Genomic DNA, 24184 nt, shown 5'->3' on the forward strand with positions numbered 1-24184 from the left:
CTGACAAACAAAAGCCCTGTTTTTCATGAGAGCAGTTTAGCAGTAGCCAACAATAAATACCTTTTTCCTGAACAGCAATGCCAACATGACTTCATTACAAAGCAGAGTGATGGTTTTTAGGGATGAAAGCATCATGCTGGCTTAGTGCCCATCTAATTCTTTCTTTCTCTGCTATGACCCCCAACTAACAACAACCAGGACAATGAGATTCACGTGGATATCCATATATTGGAAGCTAGCCCAAGACCAAAATTGCATTTCTGTGGTCAAGAAAACATAATGCTGCTGAGTAGGTGTGTCTTGGAAAGGGTGGCTCTAGGGACAAAGGATGTTATATACTTCTAACATGCTTTCAAGTCCTCAGAAGGAAGTTTCCTGAATTTCATTATGACCTCCTTAAGAGCATTCTCCCAGTGCACTGAAAACACACATTCATCTCACAGCTGAAGCATCCCCAGTAGAGGTGCTGCCGCCCTAGACAATTAGGCCTAATTTTCTGCTGAATAACCATATTATCAGTGCCCAAAGAAATGTACTGTAGCAGCACTTCTTGTTTTAAAACCAACCTTGCAAGTAAGGAATTTTTGCCTAGGAAGAGGTGATAGTAGGATCAATGTCTTTTGCATAAAGTAAAACTTAATGTTTAACTCTCAGGCACGGTCTGAAAAATATTAAAGTTCTCCTCACATATAATTTTATTTTAATGAAGATGCTGGGCTCAGTGCTAGGGAAGGAAGGAGATCTTTACATAACAGACACCTGGCAAAAGGACATATCCATTGTCATTTACAGGCGTTATCCTAACAGAAAAGAACTACTCCAAATGGCATGTAATTAGAGAAGAAGGATGCAGTGCCTAACCAGTCATTACTGTAACAGAAATTTGCCATACCGTGTGATTAACCTAAGAAAGGCGTGATGATGATCTCACCATGTCTGCTCTTGTCTCCTGGCTATCAGAAAACATAACTAATGTGAATAAAGGCTGGTAGCTGAAACAGCTACCACTGTGGCTTTAAAAAAAAAAAAAAACAACAAAAAACCCAACAGTTAAAAATATCTTGCCTTCTTCCTGCTGCCACCTCAGCAGTTGCTTCCTGTTTTTTCACATTGTCACTTTGCTCTGCTGCTGTCATTGACAATAAGAGCAGCAAAAAGAACAAAATAATCTTAGTAAAACGCCTTCTGCTAAACACCTTCTCAAAAAAACACGAGAGGAAGCACCAAGTGCTGGGCCACATTTTGTCTGATGTATTGAGGCTCTGCAGGGAAACCAAATGGCGGCAGGTTGGAGGCATTCAGTGTTCAGGGATAAAATCGGAGCAATTCTGCGGTATCTTTACAATGCTGGTAAATGCACTTTTGAGGGCAATAACTCAAACCTATATGATCAGCTAAGGACTCTAACCTGCTCACCTCAGTCACTTAAGCTTTCCATATGACTTCAGTGAGACCATTACATGGAAAGTTGCCATCTCAGACTCACCTTTTTTTTACTTCAGGCTATACACTTTATTTTGTCGAACGTTGACCCTCGTGGAGTTGGATGAAACCAGAGACCAGTGTCTCATTTCTTAATTTTTTAACTGATGAAGTACTGCATCGGAGACATGGGGAAAGCAGGATGTGCTAATTGAGCAGGGACAGGATGACACATCCTAAATGGCACCTCACAAACCCACGAAAACCGACACTTGTAATGTACTGCAGACACCAGTGTTCTTTATATCCAGAAATGATGAAATAGCCTAATGGTGTACAAGGCACTGCAGGCATTTGAGTGCTTCCATTCAGTCACCTGACTCTAATCAAGATCAATGCTAGATATGAACATGGTGGTAAAATACTACACCTATAAACATATAAATCATGTCTTTTTTGTTTTCCACCCAGAGGTAACAGAAGGTGTTGAAAGACACATCTGAAAAACCTTCTAAATGACAGCGACTGCCCCTGGGGTAATCTGATCAAGTAAAATTGAGAGAAACTTACTGCTCTGGCTCTTGCCTTGAGTAAAAGGAGGTGCTGCCACTGACACCAACTCAGTAGTGCTAAAAACCAATCACTCAAACTTTACATGACTAACTTAAGAGTCCTGAAATTCAATATATAGGCAGAGTTCTTCACGACAAGAGGTTCTTAAGTCTTCTCCATCCACCACTTCGATGTGCTTGAACAGAGAGACTGCAGTGCTTCCTCCGGGTGAAGAAACCAACTCAGTCACCAAGTTAAAAAAACCTCACCAACAGCTGTGCTGTATGATGGCTTATTTTAGGAACAACTCATTATTTGCAGTCTATCCCACAGGTGTCTGATGGCAATAGCTTTTCAGAGTTGACCTTGCAGGCAGCCCAGGGGTATAAAAATCACTCATACTAACAATTGCAGGAACCATCCTCGCTCTGTTAGAATTGTTTCTTAACAATGGCTTATTCAAAACATGCATTTTTATCCATAGATTCACTGTGCTTCTATCCTTCCAGCCCCAGCACGGGGGGCAAGGTACCCAGCTGTCTGCAGCATTTTACATTATGTCTTAAATACGATTTTCACAGGCTTAAGAATAATTATATTCTCTCCATCTGAATTCGTAAAAATCTCAGTGCTCTTAAAACAAATCCTTATTTAGTGTTGGAGGCCTGGGAAATCCCATCTGTGTCAGAACCAAACTAAACCCAAAAACACTTTCCAAAGACACACAATATTTAAGAGATATAAATGCAAAATCTGGAGACTAGTTCAATAAAACATGCTGGAAACAGTCACAGCACGTCTTGTTCTGTAAACCCTTTCAAAGCCAGTAATAGTACTGGGAGTCAATTATTGGAGTTGTAATCCCAGTCTCTGCCTGTTCCAGTATGGCACAGCTGTATCCATACTCTGGACCTCTGCCTTATCCATACCAATGTACATTCTAGTTTGTACCCTGGAACTCTGCAAGCCCATGATGGCTTATACCAGGCTAATGTGACATCCTCACCCTTGTCAAGGGGAGCTGGAGTTCAAGGTTTACACTGAGCCTATTGCTTGGCATACCTTTCTCCTCATTTCTTCTGCATTTAAGACAAGCATATTCACATTTATCGTGGGCAGTCCGGTGGTGTAAAGGACAGCACTCTGGACTCTGAATCCCAAGGACCTGAGTTTGAGTCTCAGTGGGACCGTCCCCTGGCAGTTCAATGCCTCCCTGCCATCCCATCCCGTCAGATCTCAGATGCTCAGCACGGTCAGCTCCGGTTAGTACCGGTTGCTGTGACAGTCCCGAGGACTTCCCTGTCACTGCCCAAGCTCGCTCAGCCATGGCAAATGGACACTCAGGACTTAAAACGGTGGGGCCAGTTCTGCGCACGCTGTGCCTCACCTAAAAAATCCACTGTGCAGGCTGGAAGGGCACACTCACGTGGGGAAAGCCCTTCCCAAATCTTTGTTCGCTAAGTCTGGCCATACAACTATCACATTTATCAGGTGACCAAAGCAATTCACACTGTGATGGAGGCACTGGTAAAAAACATTAACTTTGACTTGAATCACTGTCCCTCAGGATGATTGCCAAATTAGTTAATGAGTATAATTAACATTAATTAAAATGACAGCTCAAATCAGATATATCACTTCTGAGTTTAACAGTCTCAGCATTACTGAAGCTGGCTGCCTTGACCACCTGACCAAGCCCAAACCAGACATCCCCATGGGCAGCTTGACTGGCACTCACAGTGGCACCTATACCTTCAGGTCACCTTCAGCTTCTCAAGCTACACACAGCAAACAAAACACGCTCCCAAGCACTCAAAAAGAGATTTGGCAGTCCCAAGGAATTACTGAGTTTATCACAAAATGCTCAGCACTTCTCATCAGGCTACACTCTTTGCTCCTCTTTGGAGCAGTTTTAGCTCCTTTGCTCAAGCTGCCAGCATATTTAACCTGCAAATCTTAGAAGTAAGCTGAGGTCAGGCTGTACCTTGATAGAGCACAGCTGTGAGCAAGCAGGGCTGTGCGATAGCTTTGTCCTTGTTTCTAAGTCAGCTGGAGTGGAAACTGGCAGGGCGTGAAAAAGGATCATTCACAGCTTAGGGTTTAATTACTGGATTCGCACTGAACATCAATGCCTCATGCACAGAGACGTACTTGAAAGAGCAAGAAAACACATGGCAACCATCGAGCCAGTATGAAAATCCAGACAAGATGGTTTAATTCCATGTAGGACCTTCTTGAAGATAAGTACTAGATACTTCAACCAGTCATCTGACAGCTGTGAATGCATAGTGGGCTTCTTACCCTGATTTATTTTTATTGACATCCTGTTCATGGATACAATCTATATTACCACAAAGTATGCATACTTACGTGATTGCAGGCAGACATACACATACATATAAAATTTGATATATGCTAACATAAAGATAGTCATCTAGCCTAATCTGGGTAATTAAAACTAGGCACTGAAATCAAAGAAGTTTGATGCTCTAAAGTGCTGAATAATCAGAAATACCAGTAAAGCCAGCAGGATTCAAAAGTTGCTCAATACTTTTAAAAATACAATTTCTTTTATTCCTGTTCTTATCCAAGAAATGCCAGAAGGCTCTAACATACTCTGCCATTTTGCTGGATGCTACATGTGAGCAGAGATACTAAACATTCATCGTTTAAGCAGGCAAGATACAGAGGTAGGAACCGGTACATTTTCTGCCTCTTCCTTAGAAGTTAACATAGGTGAAGATCACAGAGAAAACTATGCAACAGTGTCTAATGCCAGAAATTTAACTACAGAACACCTACCTCTCATCATCTACTACTAAAAGCTGTGTAATCCTTAACACAGCAATCTGGCATCAGTCATCCACCTCTCTAACACTGCCAAAAAAAATACCCAAGTGGGAGTCTCCCCCTGCTAGATTACAGCCATAAAGCAAGTACTTAATCTATAAAGAGAGAAAGCAGATTGGTACCTCTGTTAAAGCAAAAACCAGAAAACCAAACAAGTGTACAGAATATGCTGCTGCTAGCATTTGCAAAGAAAACACCCAAACCCCACAAAACCACCACCTTAAAGCTGAGTAAGCGAAGGATGTTACAGACCTAGGAAGGCTGTCCACCCAAGAAAAGTACTTGCAACCACTGCAGATCTGCAAGTATCCATACAAGGAAACAAGCACTTTTGGAAGGGCTCTGTTAATGCTCTTGCTTTTCAGAAAACTCAGGCCCTGGGCATAGGACCAGATGGGGTATGAACACAGGTCAAGAGAGAAGAGGACATCCAGTCAGAACAGGGCAGCAGTCAATGAGATACTGAGCCAGTGACTCTACTTAATTGTCTTTTCTTGTTCTTACAGGTGAGCTGCTTCTCTTGCAGAGAGCAAGGTTGGCAATTTGTTGTGAAAGACCTTTCTTATAAACCTGCAGCCCATATGCTTGAGCAAAGGGACTCAGAGGCAGACAAAAACAAAAGCAAAAACTATGTGGACAGAGGCAGATTATTTAAAAGGATCAACTAAGTCCAAGCTACTGAGCCAGGAAACTAAGAGCAATTTATCAGGTATTCATTGTATAACCATATGATCAAATGCTCAGGCCACACTACAAGAAACTTGTCTGTCACCAAGTGAGAAGCCTGCACCTTCATCCCTGTTCAGCGGCTGGTCAGCACAGTCCGGGTAATTACTATAGCTTGATTTTTCATAATCTCAGCTCTCTTCACTCTGCTCCCTAATCTATTTATTAACAACCCTAAACCACAGGTGTGGGCAGCCACAGGAAAACTGTTGCATTTGTTGTACTCCAAGTCAACAGGATAAAAACATCTGTACAAATACAGACTGCCACGGGAGGTGGTTCGAGAGAGACAGATGTCTGGTTAGCACTGCAGATGGACTGGAAACTCCCCTATTACTTCATATCTCTCACCCTTTTTCTTGCACAGGAGGACAGGAAACACATCTTTTTCCCCCTCATGTGTGGGGGGCTTTGCCCTTTATTTTAAGGGAAAAACTGCAATGTTAGCTCGCTGGGCTACGGAATTCTTTAGCCCCCTGGACAGCAACTAGGTGAAATGGCTCAGCTGCTGGATTTCAAGGTTAGCATGCCTCAGTTTCTCCCACAAAACCAGAGTGTTAATGCTGACCTTGGGAACATCAACCTTTCCCCATGTGAACTCAGTGACTTGATTCCATTTATGAGGCTGAGAGATCCCTACAATGGCTGAGTGAATTCTGTCCAGTTAAGGCAGGAGAAGATATGGGAGGTGAAGGGGAGACCTGTTCTTTGTGGAAACAAAATGAGGATGTGCAAGGCAAAGTAGGTTAGTTGGTTCCTGTGACAGAGAAATTTACTGGTCCTCTGCCTCCTGGACCTAGGCTTGAATGCTCCTCCAGCACTGACTCCCCATCTGTCTCTTACTGTGTGCTCCTTGCCAGACCATTTCACAGCTTTATATAACTCAAGGCCAGAAAACTCTTCATAAATGGATGTTTTAAAATAATCTTTTGCACCATGGTATAGCATAATTTTCGAAAGACAGGTTTAACACTGCTTAAATATTTGTGGTGTTGATGATATTCCTACCTCTTGCTACATGCTCAACTCAAACACTGTAAGCATTGTTCTGTCTTTCTAAGCCCCGATGGATACTTTTTCTCCCATTTCCTCTTTTTTTGTGTGTGTAATCTATTACGTCTCTTTCTTTTAATGGTTGACTAAACACTATTCAGAAACCTGCTCTGAGATCATATAGAAAGATTTTTGTGTGTATTGGAAAATAAGGAAAAAAAAACAAACGCAAACAAATAGACTAAACAGACCTAACTAAAACGAATGTGTGTGTGCATGAAGAGAAAAGTCCATTTTCAGCTCTCTTTTCAGTCACAAACTGGAAACCCTCTCCAGAAAGGCCAAATTGGTCAGGAAGTGTATACAACCAATTAACCATTTCAACCATCAAGAGTGAAGCAGCTAAAATCAAGACCAGGCAACTACAAGAGATTTATCCCCCCAGCTAAATTCTGGTCACAGAGGTCAGCTCAGGAGCCCACAGATGAAATTTCACATGCCAACACACAAAGGCAGCCTTCAAGCTGGGAGAGATGGAAAAATACTGCATTAATTTAAGGGATAATATGTTTTCACATTTCTCCTTCAAAGTACTTTCCAAAACTAAGCTAATGGGACTAACCCAAACCACCTTTAACCATGCCTTTAACTCCACAGTGCAAAAGCTAAGTGAGAGCCATCATATGGTCTGATAGAATACAGGCACTATTTTACACTCATGTTTCCATTCAAGATATGAGATGTTGAACCATTAACCCAGTCAGAAAAAAGTTCAAAGAAGCATCAGGAAGACTGCAGGAAGCAAAGAGAAAACTCCTTTCTGCAACCAGACACAGAACCAAAAAGGCCATGACAAGACCTACTCAGTGTCTTTTTCTCTGCAAATTTTCTACCACTCTGGTCTTTCTTAAATTCAATGATGGGAAGCTATTCCAACAAACCATTGCATCCAACACTTTGGGCTTGGAAACTTCTGCACAGCACTGCATCAAGCACACTGGAGACACGTTCCAGATTTTCAGAAGTCCTGGTACAATCAAAATTTTAACTCTAGAGTTCATTATCCACTGTTTAGAGTGGCACCACTGCTCTGTTCAAGTAGTATTTCAGGACCATCACTAAAGCCTGTAGAGGACAAGGATTTCAAAGTGCATGCTACTGGCTGGCTGAAGAACCACAGCTGAGTATTCTGTCCATTCATCTCTACCTCATCTGCCCTATATTCACTATGAATCAGCTAACACAGGATGACTGAAAGGATGATGTTTGGCTTCCTGTCAGAATGGCAACTATGGTGTTTGGAACAATTTCACATTAATTTAATATCTCTAGTTAGGTATCTCTGGTAAAAGGCCAAATTTATACCTCATATAAACTAGAGCAGGCCCCTTAATTGGGTTTGCATCAAAGGAATTACAGCCTTTAACTTCAAGGTCAAATTTCATCCACCTAATTAAGTTTCTTTTTCTGAGCAGCATGCTAGCTACTGAGTCTGATGTGATTTTTACAATAACAGGTGTGGCTTTCACTGCCAACTAGTTGTACTTGTGGTCATTAAAGACTAATTTGATTGCTGAAATTGAGATTATAAATCACACTGAAAAAAAAGAAAGGTTCAACAGACAAATATGAGACAAACTGAGGCTGAGTAGGTGGGATTCATTAGTCACCAGAAGGCCAGCTGTGATCATGGAGGAACAAAACCACATGGCTTGTCTTGGAGCATCCACACAGATGGAAGTGATGACTAACAGCAAATAACGAGTCTTACAGAGCTCACTACTAGGGATCACAGTATTGGAAACATAATGTAATTGAAGATTGTTTTCTTGGTAGATACTTAACAAAACTATTACTAGGTTTGTCATCCTTTTACGTTATTTTTCTTCTAAGGCTTTTTGAGAGCAGTGGCTCAGATGCTGTGTGGGCTCTCTCCCTGTCACCTACAGGTCTGAGTTAGCTGCTGGCAGGAAGGTCTGCTCACATTTCTGCAGGCATGTCAATCTGGATACAGCAGACGTCCAAATGGCCTGCATGCAGTGATCTAGCTAAAAATAACCCAATAAACCACAACCCCCCCAAAAAACCCCAAAGCAAAATAGGGTGCTATCTTAATACATTCAGTATCTTCTCATTGGGAGCAAGTGTGAGTATGCTTGTCCATCTCTTTGGTAAGCCTCTTCCCACCTTCCTGTCCCCTCCAGCATGGAAAACTGCAGTTCTAAATAGGTCATTTTATTATGGTAATATGTTTTTCAAGCAATATTCCCCCAAGGCCCCTCATATTAAGAGCATCCTTTGAACTGGATAAATACTGTTCTCTTATTTCCCAGTATCATCTGCACATGTTCCTGTGATAATGGCCAAGCACAGTCCAGCTGGAAGTAATTCTCAAGTAGACCATTTCATAGAAAAGCATTTCTGAGGGAAGGCTCCTAGGTCTTACAGAATATTATCAGCTTTTATTGCACTGTGGCCCCATGACTTGAAGTCTGAATCATTCCCTTTAAGTTGATGTGTATACTGAACCCAGAGAACAGATGAAGACCCCTTTTATCACCAGAGGGAAGACCATCTCTTGTTAGTTTCTATGCCTGCTATATGCAGGAGGAAACTGCTTGTCCCTTCCCCTTCCATCAAGCTAATTGAGACTCAAACAATCAATAAAAGCTGGATTAATTCCTGAGTGCCAGAAGCACAAGTAGCTAAATTAATGAAGCTAATCCTTTTGTAATACCCATTTGTTAGAACTTTTCTCTGCATCTCCTGATGGAGCAAGTTTGACTTGAAAGCTCCAAAACGAATGAACGGCTTTTATTCCTCAGTCTTGGTCTGCAGTGCATCCTCACGCATTTTCAGCACATGGCCAAAACTTCAGGCTGAATTTAGCTGATGAACCCCACGTTCTCAGGCATGACATAACAGCACAGTCCTGACCTGAAGTCATCACATGCAGGTATGGCCTTCTAAGTCTAATCAGATCTTGGCTAGGTAGGTGAAAGCATATTTGCAGTTACTTAAAGCTTGTGCTTATGGCCTGAACAGGTTTATGTGAAGAACTGGACAGTAGGCAGGGACCCAAAAGCCTGGTCACTTTATTCTGCTATGTCATGGGCTTGAGATGACTCTTTGAAATACTACTTACCTTTTCTGTAAAAATGCTTTTGGTTCTGCAACTAAGAATAGTCAAATGCTACCATAGCTGAATTTGTAATTGGGATACCTATCCCTATGGACTGAATGGAAACTGGTATGTTATTTCTACAGAGGACTGAAACAGCAGATCTTGTAAGGCTCCTGTTTAACCTGAGGGGAAATCTGGGTTCTCAAAGTCATGCGAACCTTCATAACCTCTTTACCAGTTTTTAACAGACATTCCCAAAATATTAACCTCAAGGGCCAGATTTCTTTTAATAAATATGGAGATGCTGTGGTGTGCTTCAGTATTATAAACAGTTGTGAAATACCAGCCTTTCAGAGCAGAATAGTTCTGTCATCTTGTTTCCATACAGCTCTTCTCAAGACTATCATCTTTCTGACAATTATTTTATCACATTACTTCTACCTCTTACTACACTCCCCAGCAAGCTTATTATATTTCTTAATTTTCCCAATGATTCATCTGAAGCTTAATCTTTGAGATGTGTGAAGTTCTTCAAGACAAAACTCAGAGGAAGGAGAGTAGCATGAATGAAAGTGACCCTTGTTGGTTAAATACTCACGGGTGATTCTCCTTCAACGTTTTCTAGACAAAGGACTAGCTAACTCCAACAGCCAGCCTGCTTCTAGGAGAGCCGAGCTGGGAAGATTTATAGGATTTGTACATCTCTCTACTTTCTGAAGGGGACCAGGTGATACCAAATCCATTTCTCTATGCACAAAAGCCATCCTAAAAGCTGCTCTGAATTGTAGCTCCAGTGGTCTAAGGAAACAGGGGCTTGATAAAATGCAAGTGCCTTGCCCACATCATCCTGTTTGCTAGAAGATGTCTTATCTAGTCGATTATACCAACTTTCCAGATTTACTCTGTTGTTTGACCCTGTTTTTGGCAAAACTCTGCAGTCAGTCCTGGGACCTATGGAAGGGGAGGGACTGTTCACTGAGCACTCAGCAGACATGCTACTTTTTGACCTAGTAACTCACTGGCAGCACACCAGAGGTAAAACACCAGTCCTTCACCAGTCCAGGACCTCAAAATGTTTCATAGTTTCTTTACCAAGACAAATGACTGCTAGTGAGTAGAAAACTCACTTTCAGTCAGGTTGGCTTTCAGTCAAACGACTCTGGCTCTCTCCAAAGCTGCCAGATACCACGTTTCCCTGATCAGAGAAGCCACACGCCAGCTCTATTTGCTACCAACACACACTCATCTCTTCCCAAACCCATAGAAGTCAGATTAGTAACCAGTTTACTCTTCTTTTCCTCCTCTGTTTCACCCAGGAAAAAAAAACCAAACATCCATCCAAAACTTATGCCTCACCACATTGTTATTTTTTTCCCCCAAATAAATGTTAATGAATTGACTTCTGTTTGTCAAATTTAAGGTAAACATAGATCCTTTGTTATCCTGTGTTGGAAATTACCACTGTTTCCACAATAACATCCTGACTAATTTTCTCAGCTTTTTAGTGATTATTGCACGGAACAGCAGGCATAGTCTTGCATGTAAGGGGTCCTGGGGCCACTGGAAAATTTCCAAATTAATTCTTCACTGTCATCATGTGAGATAAGCCACTGCTTTTTATAGTATCTTTTTAAGATTAGTCATAATGTAGTATAGTGTTCACACCCTCTATCTGAGTTTGTTGGGGTTTTTGCATGAAGAGTAGTAAAAATAATTGCACAGCTCCTTCTTTCATTTTACCTTTTTTTTCCTTTTTTGAATTCACTTTTAAAAACTGAGGGTTTTGTTTGTTTGCACATTAGCATCACTGGGAAAGATACTTTCATTACTAGAATCTGGGATTCTAATCACAACAGTCAGTATTTGTTCAACTTTCTCCATAAGAAGAAAGCCACATGTGCATATAGCAAGCCATCCTTTTTTTCAAGATGAAGTGCCAACTGGTGGTAATTGCATGATGATTTTGAAGAGCTGACAATATTAATTACCATCACTGAGCTACAGCAAAATCTCAAGATACAGATGTCACAGAGAATTCAAACAAACAAGGATTACTTGTCAGAATTCTTAGAAACACCTTGTCCATTTAGCAGGAAAAAAAAGGTCAGAAAAAAGGACAATGATAAGATCTACCTTTTTAAAGCTAGGCCACTACCTTATGCTTGGTACATGTTTTTTGCAGACAACAAGAATACTTCTAGATGCAGGGTCTTCAAGCAACCTCTCCTACACTAGTTACTTCAGCCCTAATCAATGCTTTACTTGAACAAATATATAGTTGCAGCTTAGCTAACTGAAGCACTGACATGGCTTTATTAGCTCTTGCCAGAATTTACCAGACTGCCAATGCTTGAGGAAACTGCTCTTCCCTCAATTTGTGCACGTGCATTAATGTATAGGCACACGAATGACAGTGTGTGTTATTACCATGTAACTATGATCAATCCATAGGCAGTATGATTGATTTTAAACTTACCAATGCTGCTGCTTCCTAGATCAGAACATCACCAGACTGCAGTGAAGATTCCTGTGCAATGTGCTTTATATCTATTTTGTCCTTGTTGAGTTTGCTTCCTTAGTAGTGACTGTGAGGGTTGCATGGAGAGGGAGATGATAAATATCTCAGAATACATTCTTCCTATGATACTCTTCTAAAAAACCTTTTCTCCACTCCCTCAGCAGAGTATTTCTTCTCCAAAGCTAGAGGATAGTGATATAACAGCTTGGAAAATGAATTGTTATGATTTGCCAAGTGATACAAGCTTTTGGTCTCGACTCAGAGCTGGTCTCCCCTATGTTAGATACTGAAACTAACAGTATGTAGAGATGCTGAGAGCACAGATACTAACAGTTTAACAAAGCACTAGGTTGTCTGTTCGTTTCCCCCATGATTAATTCCCTCTTCTTCTAAGAGAGCTGCTGTCAGAGTGGGCAAGGAAAACAGTCAAGGAAACAAGCAAACTCAACTGTTAGCACCACATTTTACTAATGAATAATATATACAATAAACAACAGAAGTAATGGGTCACTGATATAATAGACTCTTTTCTCTGGATCATTCAGTATCTAACCATATCTGTCTGGATGTCTGGTTGGTATTGGCTGTGGCAATAACTTCCACACCTGCCACCAAGTTTTGTTACACAGGATCATGGAGTTAAGAGATGGGGGGGCAGGGGAAAGAATTCAATCTGTCCTCTGAGGACACACCTGTAGCACCCTTCAACCACAACTCATTGTAATATTTGTGATGGTTGGCATTCTTCCCTTGACTTAATTATTTCCCTCAGGTACATGTGTCCCCTGTTGACAGAGGACAAATAGGGACAAAATGGTATTATGCTGGTTTCCAGTCCCTTGGTGCCCACCCTTCCCTTCTCCCGTCTCCCCCACATCCTGCATGGAGTTGCAAGTGTTGGCATTGTGTTTTTTCCCTACTTACTCAGCACATGCTGACACCTCTACCCTTTAGGATCTGCTGCCCATTTGCAAATGTGAACTCTTAGCTGTGCACTCCCAAGAGACAACTTGCTCAGCCTTAATAAGTAACTGATCAAATGCAAATAGATTTTTAATCGGCACCAGTCTTTGTTTCTATAGAACTGTTACAGAGTTCAAAGTCCATGTATGCAATAAAACAGATATACTTAGACCTTTTCTATTCTTACTATTTGCAAAAGTAAACTGTACGCAGTTATAATCTTAAAAGCTTTTCCTACTGGACAGTCATTTAATTTCATTCGGAATGTCCAGAACTTTGTTTCCCCCAGCAACATTACTAATCTTTCTTCTTCTGTTCTCTCAAAAAGGTTATGTTTACCTAAATAATCCAACGTGTAAGACCAAATACACAATCAGTTTGGGTATCTTGTCACACAGGACTGTGGCTTACAATGAGGGTACCCAATTTATATCCAAGGTTAATACAGAAACAACCCTGCGTGACTTTTGTTACATTTCTAATCTGCCACAATGATATGAAAATACTGCCACCAACAATACAATTATTTTAAGGAATTTTGCACTAACAGAACCAGTTCATTAACACTGTATGGCAGTTATGAAAGTTTTATCAGCTATGAAGTTGCTACATATCCTTAGATAATGTCAGCTTTTAATCCAAGACTGCTCTTAAGTCCGCAAAAGCAACAGATTTAGCGTCTATCCCAACTCTGCCTTTAATGTGGGAGTTATAAATTAAGAAGTGATGCGCTGCTAGAAGCACAATCATAAGTCAGGAAATGTTGCTCTGTAGCTGTGAGACTGGAAGCAGCTTGCTGGTACTCCTACATCAATGACGATTTCACAAATTGGAGGCAGGATGTTGTTCTCCTTAGCTGTGGCTGCATCTGACAGAGGGGGTTTATGTTGCTAAAAATAAAGGTGGCAGTAACAGCTGAGGACCCAAATCTGAAAAATTTTACTACTGCCAACATATTTTGCTAAAGAAATCTGTCTAACTAACCTAGCACTTTCTGGACAGTCTTCAGCAAGTCTGAGACTCAAATATACTATCCTTTGTCTGTCTGTCTTGGCCCTATAGGATTAATTAATAACCACTGTTCTTAATGCTGGGCCGATCCTGGACAGTCATCATAACTCAGAAACTGCTCTTCTGATTGCAAAAGGAACTGAAGAGAAGGCACGACCTTGAGAAGGGAAAGCCTCTGTCAAAAAAAACCCAAGACATTATTAGCCCAGTTTGGGGGATAGAAACAGAGTTTGAATGAGTGAGGGAAAGACACTTCTCAAGTAATAACATTTCAAAATTTCACACTGAAATATACAAATTTATACATTTGTATAAACAATTGATAAACAATTCTTAAAATGCTGACACCAGCCTGTAGAAAATTCTTAATAATTCTAATTCTAAACCTCAGTGTCACCTTATTCAATCAGATGTGGTGTCTGAGCTCTTTAATAACTTTTCAAACCTTTTAAAGGTCCATCACTACTTACTGAAATCTTCTGAAGAGATGTTGCCAGGGACTTGCAATAAAAAACTCCTCATAAAATTTCAAGAATGCTCATTGTCCTGACATTTAAGTCATTACACAATCAGAATGTACTTTTCTTAATTTTAGCATTTTGAAGACAATTTGATTGTTCTAAAGGGCTGAGACCTGCTATCTTAATTCATGTAAACAGACCATACTCACACAAATCATCATATCCTCCTTGCTTTATGGGATGGTCTGCATGTACAGTTCTGTAATTTTTGAACCTTTCTTACATCACTCTCCCTCACTGTGCATTAAGCTTGAAGACAGGCTAAGTCAAGGAGGTTATGAACACACCCACCACAAACAAAAAACTCTAAACCAAAAGAGACCATTTCAAAGAACTCTATTTTGTACTATCTCGCACAGCAGGTGCCTTCAGACTATTCAGCCTCAACCTTTCATTGAGATTTGAGATCTCAGCTACTGGAACAACTGACATTATCCTATCAAACCCACCAACCCCTGGCCCATATTTCAGACACTGTGCTTTCTAGAGGAAGCTATAAATCCAAGGTTAAACATATTTCAGACCAAGTAAAACTCTTTAACATAATTAAACTGTATGTGTCAGCCTAGACATTATGCCTAGTAGAGGTATTTACAGTTCTCTTTCTCTCTCACCAATACTTGGAGGCACAACCAAACAAAAGCAGTTACAAAAGGAATTCACTGTAGTGGGCACTCTCAGTTTGCAGTTTGTATATTACTAGGTATAACTTCTCCAGTAAACTTTAAATAACTTTAAGGTCATCTGGAGCACATGCTACCAAGACAGACTTTCCCAGGAAAAGGAACTCTTTTGACTTCTAGAAGACACCAGAGGTCTCCTCTGATTCCCAAGCTGCAGCCTCCGTGGGCTTGAAGTGATAGGAAGAGGTAAAAATCTCTTTTAATACAGGCAGATCCAAAATTATACATACAAGAAGATTTAATTTAAGTGCCCCTTACAGGGCAGGCAACCAGCTTCTGAGAAAACCCTGTGTCGCAAAGAAATGCAGGGATCACTGCCTGTAACTAACAGAACAAAAGTTCCCACCGTGTAGTCGTGGGAAAGAAAAGTTTGTACCGTTGGGTGAATAGACAAGGGAATACTGAGCACGAGGTTATTATCTCCACACGTGACATTAACAAGAGCCTCTCTGAAACACGCTGTGTAGTGCCGGTGGCCAGCGAGGACAGTGGCAGGGACTCAGAGAAGAGCAGCCCAGATGTTTCTCCTGGGGAGCATCTGCATTCCAGGGAGAGACCAAAGGAGTCAGGTCTATTTATCTCATCAGAGACAACGTTAAGTAGCTATTTAATTACTGCCCTTAAACACTTGAGCAGAGAGATGATCTGAAACTAGATAGCTATTTAATCTGACAGACAAGACAAGATCCACTAGCTAGAAAATGAAGCCAGAGAAGTTCAAAGTAAAAAAGACATGCAAATGTTTAACGAAGAGATTCACCATTGGAGCCAATTATCCAGGAATGTAGTCAATTTCCATCGTTGGAAGTCATTAAATCAAGAGTGTTTAAAGAGGCTGGTGGGCCAGACCTTGGAATCACTGGGGAATAGCCTGTGCTTTATATTATGGAAGAAGTTAAGACTATGGGATCATATTAATTCCTTATGACTCTAGTAACTCCACCACCAGCACTGTCATCTTCCTTCGGAAAAAAGAAGGATGACGGAATGAAGCCTTAACAAAGCCAAGGCCTGTATGGGGCACAAAACACAGGCTGAATGAGGACAACACAAGCCACAGACCAAAAGCTGGCAAGATCATCAGCAGTTTTGTCACCACCTTCAGCGGGCTAAGAAAGAGGTCCGTAAGGGAGGGAGTCGTTCCCGGCCGCCCCGCCCCTCCTGGCGCGGCTCTCGCGGGGGCATCACCCGGACAGCGCTCACGGCGCGATGCTCCTGCCCCGCCACATCCCCGCTCGCCACCCGAGCTGGCCGTCCTGCCGTTCTCGGCCCGAAACCCGCACAGCGCGCTTGGGGCAGCCCTGGGCTCCGCAGACACCCTCCGGGGTCACACCATCACCCCCGCGCCGCTGTGTCCCCGCACCTCGCCCCGGGAAAGGCCTCGGGGACATCCCCTCGCCGTGTCCCCGCACGGGGAGGAGGAAGGCGGGGGGCCGGGGCTGCCCAGCGGCCTCCGGGGCACCTTCCGTGCTGCGACAAGGCGGGCACGTTGCCGTGGCGACCACGCCGCGCATCCCCACGTCCCGGCCGAGCAGGGCACCTCATCGTTTCTTTTTTTTTTTGTCCTCAAGTTTTCCGCGCTCTCAGAGCACGCGGGAGCCAAAGCCATTTCCAAGCGCCGCAGAGAAGAGAGGCGCCCTCGGGGCTGGCCCGGCCCGGCCGCCCCCAACCCGCCGGTGCCCGCTCGGCGGGGCGGCCGCAGCCCCTCCCGCCGCGCAGCGGGGCACCGCCCGGCCCCCCGGGGTGCCCTCCCCGGGCACGGCTCGACCCGACCCCTCGGAGTGCCCTTCCCGGGCACGTCTCGGTCCGCCCGGCACCCGGCGCCGAGCAGGGCAGGGAGGGGCGGGGCAGCCCCCGCCTGGCCCCGGGCACCTGCCCGCGCACCCACCCGCTCCTCTCCGGCGCCGCACACATTTGCTGGTGCGTGTGTGTGTGGAGGTGCTCACGGTCCCCCCACCCCTTACCTCCATGGCGGCGCCCGGAGAGCCGCGGGCACACCGCCGCCGCGGGCAGGGACGACCTTGCGGAGAAATCCATCATCCGAGCAGGAAAACAAGCCCTTCCTCGGGGTGTGTGGCGGCGGCAGGAGGGCGGGAGGGAGGGAGGAGGGCTCCGCAGGAGGGAGGCGATTCGTGCCCACTACGACGAGAGGCTCAGGCAGCCCGGCCCCGGCCAGGCTCCGCCGCCGCCTCCCGGGGAGCGGGCGGCAGCTGCGGCTCAGCCCGGCCCGGGGAGGCGGGAGCGCCCCAATTCCCCCGCCGCCAGCCCCGCTCCCGGCTGCGGGGACGGCACCTCGGCGCCCCCCGGGCTGCGCTCGGACCCGCACCCCGCCCCAGCCCTGTCAGACGCGGAGGGCGCGGGCACGTACCTGGCTCCGGGGAGACATTTCCCGCTGACGCCAGCCCCACCCCCGGCCTCGCCTGGCTTTTATAGCGCGGGAGCTGCCGGCTCCTACCCTGCACCAGGGGCTTGGGCAGCCCCCGGCAGCGCTCGGCAGTGCCACCTCCACCAGCCGCGTCAGCTTCCAAACCAAAACTACGAGCTTGAGCAGCTTCACGGCAGAAGAGCTAGACACTCACATCCCAAACCAGCAATTCCGTGCACCTGTGCCACTCTGGCATGTGTCCGCGGTGGAAGTGTGTCCGTGTCCGCAGCCGCCAGCGAGGCACCTCCCGAGCCCCCTGCCCGCCGGGTGGTCTAGCTTTGCATGGGGAATTGCAGCGTGTGCAGCCGCGCATCGGCTCTTGTCACGCTTCCAGTTTGGATTGTTGTTTTTGATAGGCAAATTTGGCTTCCTGTGTGAAGCACTCCCCTGTTTGCCTGGGAAAAAAAATGTAGATGCAAGCAGTGAAAGATATTTTGGCTTGGAAATCCTAATTATCTGAAAATCTTTGATCTAATTTCGGTTTATTCCCACCACAGTGGAATTTTATCTCTCTTTGCTGCAATCACAGGAAATGGTTCTGCAGTGCCTGGAGGGTCAAGACAAGTACAGGTTTTCAACTGGCAAGATTTTAACTCTTCTGCCATCCTTTAGGCATAAATAAGAGTAGTATTTTAAAAAGCTATAGAACAGGCTTTGAGGAGGATTCTGTTGCAATATGGAAAAGGTTGAAGGGAAAAACGAACAGTTGACTAAGGGACCTAATGAAATCATTTTTATCTCTGCTCATCGTAGATATCAATAGGTCATACTCCCTTGATCCATATGCATGGACTTGGATTTTATTCACTGATTTGCCAAACACCCTCTAACTCAGTTATTGATCCTAAATCTCTTCAACTCACAGGTTAAGTGATCATGAAAAACATCTCACCACAGCATATGTAATTTTTTGCCCAACAGTTGCCACTAAGATCAGCACATACTTATGTAACAGCATTTCTGAGCATGGCTTTCGAACAATTATTTAACCATGGAAAATGTAAGAGATAGTTTCAATATTCACCAACAATAACCACTTTTTCACATGTCCCGAAACCAAATCAGCAGTACTATTAAGAGCCTGAACACCTCAAGCGTGAGGGAACCTCACTGGAAGGAAATCAGAGTGAAGAGAGTGTGAGACTCTATCAGGAGAAGATTTACAGTACTAGGCTTCCCACCAGCTCTTCTTTATGTTGTTCTCTTCACAATCTTGCTGTTTTTTTCTGTTGCTCTGGAAGGCTAAATAGAGCCTGGTCCTTATCCTGCTCATGTCTGAATCAGGAATACAAGGTCAAGCTGGCAGAGTCAGCGTTCAACTCCTTTTCATTACTCTACTAAATGACCTATTTTTTAAAGCAACATTGCCAAACTTCCTAGAATTAATCCTGCTACCATTGACATGACTACAGTGTAACTTCCCCTTTTTTGATAAAGAAGGAGAAAGGCTGGATGATGTAATTTCCTTTTGTCACACCAATTGTACTTTTATGAAGAGGTTGCCATCACTACTTACAGACCTCGCTGCTACAAGGACTTTGTGGGACCTCAGGGGCTGCTCAGCAGGGAACAATTAACAGTTAGTGTTGTTTTCATAAACTTTCCTAAACATGAGATTCCTTATCTGTATTGTTAAGAGAGACCCTTTTTGTTAATAATACCCCTCTTTGCCTAAGATATAAAATCAGTCTTGGCATTCAGTTAGCTCAATTAATTCTGCAAGCTAGCCAAGCTTCTGGTGTACTTTAATGTAGCTTTAAAACCCTACAGCCATCTTTTCCTTTCTGCATCTTTTCACCGATGTCTGTCACTGAAAAATGTTAAAGCTATTCCTTTACCTGCCCAGGAAGAAATAACTTGCCAGAGAAAGGTGAGATTCAGGCTTGTTTCCAGGCAGACCTTATTTAGCTCTGAAACCATTTGCTAATTTCAGGTACTTAAGTATTTACAGATAATACTTTCCTCTTCTTTGGAAACCAACTTTGAGATTAATTGAAATGAAAACGTGGTAGGATTTTCAAGTGCTTGTAAGAGAGGTAGTTGACAATCCAGCCTTGAAATTCACATCAATAAGAATCATGTACATTCAGCTGGAAAGACTGGGAAGCTTTTCTGTGGGCTGGTTTAGGGTTATTATTTTAGGGCTGTGAAGCACTTTCAGAGCCTGTGGAGGACTCAGTCCCAGAACTTGTGGGAAAGGAGCAACTGTCCTTCTGAGGCAAAAAAAATGGGAATTGCTCCAAGCCATTCCGTGCCCATGCACCTTAAAACTTGTGCCCAACTGTTTTCCTGCTGAGTTCAGATAAAATTTTCTTCTCTCTATACAGCATTACTGAGAATCCATGCTCCCCTCAGCAGTCATGTCTCAGCACTGGGTCTACTTGTTATCATCTGATGAACAGGGAAATCCAAGAGGAAAGAAGACACTAATATGACTGAAATACAGCTCAACTAATAACCTTTTTCCCACGCCCAGCCGAGAGGAGATATTAAAAGGGACTCATTATTGCAGAAATCAGTTAAGGTGGTGTACTCAGGGCATGGCCACTTTTTTATGAACTGTTCTCACATACCTGTTTTTTTGCTGACATCCTTCAATCTTCCCTGAGCAACAATCTAGCATGAAACAGTTCATTTGCTATGTCATGAAATATTGGTTTTAAAGACCTCTAAATGGTTTTCTAAACCCTGTTACGAGCTCTGAATTTTCCTATCTTGATAGTCTAAACAAGTCATCACATCTCAACACATCAATGTGTCACCATATCAGTGCAAACCAGATATTTTGATTACTCTGAATTATTTCTCTTGAGTTTTTAACTCACTTAATCACCTGTGAGTCATGACCAGTTTACTGTTTTCCCATCCTTTTTTCTGCTTCAATCTCCAAATATATGCATTTGATTTATGCTAACTTTTTGTAGATCTTAATGCACAAAGCATTCATACAGAGAGCAGCTCATAGATGGTTGCTTACCTTTAAGTACTTTACATATCTCTTTAAATAAAGTCTACAAAACATGCTTAAAATTAATTGTGTGCATAGGTCTTAATACTGACAATAATAAAGAATTCAGCCTTTTTAACTTGCTAGTATTGACTGAGGTGAAAGCATAAATTTAAGTGCAGAGTGTTCATCTTTCAATATGTGTTAGACCAGAGCTCAGGGCAATAGGAGCCTGGATTTTCTAGGAGCTGCCAGAGTACAATTAACTATCAGAATGACAACCACACTTCTGCAGTGTCTTTGATGTTTCTTGTAGAGTAGTTTAAAATCTCATCTTCAAACAATATCACTATCTGGCTAAATAAATGTAAATGCTGTGGCTGAAAAATATAGAGGTGATGACTTATTCAAATGAATAGTGGTATAACAGTGAGAAGATGTGCGGTTGGCCTGAACTAGTGTAGTTTTATTTACTTCAGTAGCAATAGGCAAATTTAAGTTGGTGTGGATTAGGCCTGTTGTTATGGCACTGCTTCCACAATATATCTCAACGTATTTTGGTATTTTGAGTTTTGATGACAGTAGTACCAAATTTAAATTGTGTAGAAGATTTTTTTGTTTGTTTGTTTTGATTGTTGGTTTTTTGTCTTTATTTTGTTTTAGTTTTTTATTTAATGCAGCATCTTTCATGTCTTCATTAGGAAAAGGTGTTAAGAATACTTCAAAAAGTAAATAAAGCATAACTTTTCCCAGTTAAGTTTAAGATTGAGAGGAAAAGGGTAATGAAGAGCAAATTTGTGAATACAGTCATTTAGCATGTATACTTTTGTGAAGACACAACTTTACCTCCCATTAATGTGAAAAACAAGTGAATGACTGGATGAACGTTTATTTGGGACTAGGAGCTGAGGCAAAAAAGGTGCAAGTCCTCCGGTATGAGAGTTGACAGCTGTGTCATTAGAGAAAATATATCAAGGAAGAAAACTATACTATAGACAAGGTGACCTGAAGTGTGTGTTTTGTGATTGTGCTCTTTCCGTATAACCAGCAGAGCAGAGTAAATATTCATTCCACATGTTACACAGCATCTCTCTCTCTTAACCTCTCACATACCTAATGGGCTGTACTGGGCATCTCACAAATGGATGCGCTGTTTAACCACAGTAATAACCCTCCTGGATCATTAGACTGGGACTGATAACACAGTTTATGGCTAGAAATAATAGGTTTTCTTGGTCACATTTCCTTTAAGAATGTTTCCTTTAAGCATTATGGTCTTTATAAAAATACTAATAAAAGGGATATAAAGAAAACTGCATGGAACAAATACTATGCCATTGTGAGTGAATTCAATATTTGGGGTGTTTTTCTGTTTCATGGTGGTTCTGAAACCCTGTGAATTCATAAGCTAGGTGCTGTACCTAGAGCATCTATGTCAAATTTCAGTTAAAAATATGTAAGGAAGTGAATTTTTACAGCATTGTGAAAATGTCTTTGACCCTTGCCATGCACCTCTTGACAGCATTTGCTCCTGGCTGCTGTGAAGGTCCCCATGGGGAACTTCAATCACCCCAATATATACAGGAGGAACAGCACTGTAGGGCATAGGCAATCCTGAAGACACTTGGAGTGCATCAACTTCTTCACTCAAGTGACAGAGAAGCCAAAGAGGAGAGATGCTCAGTAGAACTCATACTTGCTAACAAGGAGAGGCTCAATGAGGATGTGAAAGTCAAAGGCAGCAGTGACAATGAGATGGTGGAGTTGGGGAGTTTGGGATCCTGAAGGGAAGCAGGAGGGTAAAAAGCAAGCTCACAACCCTGGATGTCAGGAGACCAGACTTTGGCCTTGTCAAAGGTCGGGTTGCTAGAGTCTCGTAGAATAAAGCTCTGGAGGGAAGAGGGGCCCAAGAAAGCTGGTTAATAGTCAAGCATCACCTCCTCCAAGCTCAGGAGCAGTCTATCCCAATGAGGAGGAAGTCAGGCAAAATTTCTGCATGAATGAACAAGATGCTCCTGGACAATCTTACAGACAAAAAGGAAGCATACAGAGAGATGAAGCAAGGATGAGTAACATCGTCAGAGCATCCAGGGATGAAGTTAAGAAAGATAAAGCCCAACTGGAATTTAATCTGTCCAAGACAACAAGAAGGGCTCTTATGGATACATAGGTAACAAAAGGAAGACTCGGGAAAATGTGGACGCATTGCAGAATGAGATGAGGGACCTCTTTACACAGGACATTGAAAAGGTGGTAAAAATGTCTTCCTCACCTCAGTCTTTATTAGCAAGACCAGGCTTCAGAAATCTCAGATTCCTGAGACTAGGGGTCTTTGTAGCAGGTAAGACATAGCATTGTGGACAAGGCTCAGGTTAGACAGGCGGACTGGACATACACAAGCCTAGAAGCCCTGATGGGATGCACCCACAGCTTCTAGGGGACCTGGCTGATGTCATTGCAAGGTTACTCTCAATTATCCTTGAATGATCATGGCAACAAGGACAAGTAGGTAGTGATTGGTGGCACAGAGTCTAGCCAGAGGCCTGTAACCGGCAGTGTTCCCTAAGGGTTGATAGTGTGTCCAGTCTTAAGTTGTTCATCAATAACTTGGATGAAGGGAGGGATGCCTCCTCAGTACATTCACTGATGACACAAAGCTTGGAGGAGTGTCTGATACCCTAGACTGACAGTACAGCCCTTCAGAAGGACCTTGGCAGGTGGGAGAGATGGGAGGAGAAGAATTGTCTGAAGTTCAACAAAGGCAATTGCAGGGTCTTGCACCTGGGGAAGAATAACCCCATGCACCAGCCCAGGCTGGGGACTGACCTACTGGAAAGCAGCTCTGCAGAGAAGGAGGTGGGGGTCCTGCTGGACAGCAAGCTGTCCACGAGCCAGCTGTGTGCCCAGGTGGGTACCCTGGGCTGCATTAGGAAGAGCATTGCCAGCAGATCATGAGAGGTGATCCTGCACCTCTGCTCAGCCCTGGTGAGGCCTCACATGATGGATCAGACAGTTGCCAGGAGAGCCAACATGGTTTCACTGAGGGGAAGATGTGTTTGACCAACTTGATAAACTTCTATGGTGAAATGTCTGGCTTGGTAGATGAGGAGAGAACCGTGATTATCATCTACCTACATTTCAGGAAGGATTTTGACACTGACTCCTCTAAGATCCTCATAGCGAACATGAAATATGGGCTGGATAAATTGAGCTGGATTAAATAGTGGCTGAACAGATGTGCCCAGAGGGTGGTGATCAGTGGTGAGAAGTCTAATTGTAGGTCAGTCTCTAGTGGTATATCACAGGGATGAGCACTGATGAGCACTATTAAACATCCTTGTTCCTGATCTGGATGGTGGCACAGAGTGCACCCTCAGCATCTTTGCTGGTGGCATAGATCAACTAGAGTGGCTGATACACCAGAGGGTTGTGCTGCCACCCAGAGGGAC

General features: G+C 43.2%; 1 protein-coding gene across 5 annotated transcripts in view; it reads right to left on the minus strand.

Annotated features, from left to right (window-relative positions):
* The window catches only part of GPRIN3 (GPRIN family member 3), a 30903-nt gene extending 12829 nt beyond the window's left edge, over positions 1–18074 (minus strand). Inside the window, exon 1 of one of the 5 annotated variants that reach the window (XR_011697878.1) lies at positions 17328–17725. The gene's annotated coding sequence lies outside the window, so the exon portion shown is untranslated. The other 4 variants (XM_071555852.1, XM_071555851.1, XM_071555850.1 and 1 more) reach the window with 4 other exon arrangements.
* Positions 18075–24184: the final 6110 nt, after the last annotated feature.

Source organism: Pithys albifrons, chromosome 5, assembly GCF_047495875.1.
Source record: "Pithys albifrons albifrons isolate INPA30051 chromosome 5, PitAlb_v1, whole genome shotgun sequence".
Lineage (NCBI taxonomy): Eukaryota > Metazoa > Chordata > Aves > Passeriformes > Thamnophilidae > Pithys > Pithys albifrons.